This window comes from Cynara cardunculus, assembly GCF_001531365.2.
Source record: "Cynara cardunculus var. scolymus isolate 2C chromosome LG 1, CcrdV1, whole genome shotgun sequence".
Classification (NCBI taxonomy): Eukaryota; Viridiplantae; Streptophyta; class Magnoliopsida; order Asterales; family Asteraceae; genus Cynara; species Cynara cardunculus.
The window spans coordinates 4,338,522-4,342,280 of NC_037528.1; positions in this window are offsets into that span (position 1 = coordinate 4,338,522).

The following is a 3,759-nucleotide window of genomic DNA, read 5'->3' on the forward strand; positions in this document are numbered from 1 at the left end:
ATTACTTAAAATTCAAGATTACAAGTAATTATGCATAAGTACAACTTATTAAAGCTCGATGTTGAATTCGTATAAATAAATGCGGATAAACATAATCAAATATAGAATGAACATCTCATTTTAAAATCTAAAATATAATTAGAATAATTATCGAGTTCCAACAAAATAAATAATTATTATCTTTATAAAAAATTATATTATTAAACCAAATATAAATTACTTCGTTATTGTACATAAATTAAATTATAAAAAATTGAATTAAAAAATTACATAAAAAAATGAGGAATTTCGAATAGTTAATTTGATACTAATATCGATATATTTTTGTCAAAATTTTATGATATATTCAAATATATATTTTATTCAAAAATAAAAACATCATCGCTTTCTCAAAATCACATACAGTCAAATTATAACATCGACTGAGATAAAGACTAAAATGAAATATTAAAATCACGATGTATCTCGCTGCATTACGCGAGTACGCTTCTAGTATATATATATATATGTATATATATATATATATATATAATTACGAACTGACGAAACTGTAACTTATTAAACCATGTGGTTTTATAGTTATCTTACTTGTTTTCTTTTCTCCATCAATTCTTGTTTTTTCTTCCATTTGTGTTTGATCTGTTCCCTACATTTAAAAATGTGTGTTAACTTTTAGTACCAAATGTTTCTCGCAAAATCACCTTTTTCAAAGTTTGGAGTCTTTATGTAAATAAGTTCAAGGTACATCTGCATATGTTTTATCGTTCTCATATTCTACTCCATACATAACATATTGAATTTGTTTGATCAAAGACGATCCAAAAACCTATGCTAAAGGCATAGTGTTGCGGCCCAATATTTGTTGCATGTTTAGCTAACCCAAAGCACTATTCAAATCGAATTGATAAACATCAGTTAGTCTTTAGGTGATGATTTAAACTGCTTTTCAAGTTGTTTTCCCTATATTTTTTGTGTGATCGTACTCCAATGTATATGCATTACTATTTTACCTAAAAATCAATAACTAGTTAAACCATCATGGAACAATTTTAACAAATCAAGGCTCTGAAACCGATCATCGTCGTTGTTACAAGTAAAAACAAAAAATAGACATTTTTTAAATATTGTTGCATCATGAAACAAAAAATATATGACAAAACCGCGTGAATCACTACACTCCTTGAATAACGCCCTCTTGATAAAACAAGAGGGAAGCTATTGCTCCTTTTTTAGTTCACAAAGTGGTGACGAAACGTATAACTTGTACAAATCTTTCCATTTTCCAAATTTGAACTAGTAACTAATCCCAACATGGAAGTACTGAAAAAACAAAATATGAAAATACATATAAAACGAGGAAGTGCTTAGCCTATAGGTATGGTCACTAGTTTATCCTCATCTATATGATAGATACCGTCAGCTTCAACCTCTTTTTTGACCAAAACTCGAAGTTCAAGTGAAGTTTTGTTGGGCGTTTTGTTCCTTATTTAGGGGATGTTTACCCAAATGTTTATTCGATAAGTGTTTATTTATAAGAGTCAACACTCTAATTTATTTAGATGACTAAGATTTTAGTACATCAAAAAGAATTGAATGCAACAATTTATCGGGTAAGCGCTTATCTGGGTAAGAGTCATAATCTTCATTTATCCGGTAAAACTCTTCATCTTTCTCATCGCTCTTACCCAGTAAGATTTTTGGTTCTTGTCATGTTCATTCGATAAGAAAATTTATTCGGTAAACACTTACCAAGTAAGCATTTGGTAAACGGCCCCTAAATGATCAAAGCCTCTTTTATAATATCTATCAAATTCTAAAACAAGTTCCTGATGCTTGAGAGTTGAGACAACATACACTTGAGCCGATTCTTAATATTATCAATTAACCCTTGATTTTCATAAACGTATAGATTTATGTTAACTAGAAGGGTACTCGTGCAATGCAGCGACATACATCTTGATTTTAATATATTTTTTTATCTCAGTCGATATTATAATATGGTCTTATATGAATTTGAAAATGCGATAATGTTTTTATTTTTGAATAAAATATAAATTTGAAAATATCGTAAAAATTTGACAAAAATATATCGTTATTAGTATCAAATTAACTATTAATTTTTTTTTTGTAAATTTTTAATTATAATTTAATTTAGGCTCAATAACGAAATAATTTATATTTGTTTTAATAATATAATTTTTTATAAAGATAATAATTAATTATTTTGTTATAACTTGATAATTTTCCTAATTATATTTTAGTGATAATTATCCTAGTTATATTTTAGTTCTTTAATATTTTAAAATGAGAAGTTTATACTATGTTTGATTATGTTTATCCGCAGTTAGTTACACAAATTCAAACATGAAGCTTTAATAAGTTGTACTTACGCACAATTTACTTGTTATATTGAATTTTAAGTAATATATATCAATAAACAGTATTTCATACATAAAAAATGATTTTTAATAGTTTTTGTTAAATGATTTATAATATAGTATAGATTTATACATTTTAGGATGTTACAATATTATCAAAATTTAATCCATATTTAAAAATGTATATACCAAAAGAATTGTCTGTAATTTCCCAAAAGTTAATAATCAATAGTTCTCGAGAACAATCGGGTCCATTTTGGCATGTTTGGCATGACTAAAAATCATAATTAAAAGACTTTATGATGGGAGGCGACATTACTAATTTTCCATATAATTATTAATATTTTAATGGACCACATAATAGGACCGTAAAAAGATAACGAACCTTGTTGCTTCAAAATGAAACATATCACATAAATAATATTAAAACCCAACGTAAGATTTTTTGAAAGTGGATTCTATAAGTAAAAAAATCAAAATAAAGTATGTTCTATTCTGATGTAATTTACCTACCCCTTTTTATTTTACCGTGGAAGTCTGATCCAGTTTGCATACACCTTGACTAATTTCATAAATCTTGAAGAACATTTCAGAAAATTCTCAATAATTTATAGGATTCGAATCAGTAATTGCTGGAAAAAATTTCAAAGGTAGTTGGTGTTAGTTTGTTTGGTGGTTGCTTTGGATACATTGTTTAATGAGAGCTAAATCAAAGTGAGGTATCTTATGAAAAGGTTGGTCCCTCCAATTAATGATTGTCTATGAAAATATTAAAAAGGAAAATCCCAAAAACCTCATGAATTTAATCATAAAAGGTATTAGTGGTACATAATATATTTTGAAGTGCATGTATAAAACGTTTAAAACATTCAAAATGTATTGTAAGCATATCGGAACTTTCGTTTATAACCGTACACAAATTTATTATCATTTTTATAAAAAAAGATTAATAGAAATCGATAAAAAGTTGAAGATATATTCGAAGATTTAGTAGGTTAAAAAACTTTTCGAGAAGAAATTCTTGTGGGGATTGCGTAAACTAACCAAAATTGAGATCTATCGATTTGGTCCCTACCTCAATGAATGGTTGACTACACAAAGTTTTTTTTTATGAATTAATTTTTTTATAAATTTACATATAATTACAGTATTTTAATGAAAATAAAAAATCTTATTTTATAATAATTGGATAAAATTAATTGACTGATTACTGAAATTATTGGTTTTTTTTAATAAAATATGATAAGTAAAAATATAATTGATATTGTTGACTTTTATTTATACATATTTAAAGACTATTTATATTCACTTATTTGACTTTAAATTTTGAATCTGATTATGATTATGATTATGATACGTATAGCTCAAACAATATTGCAAT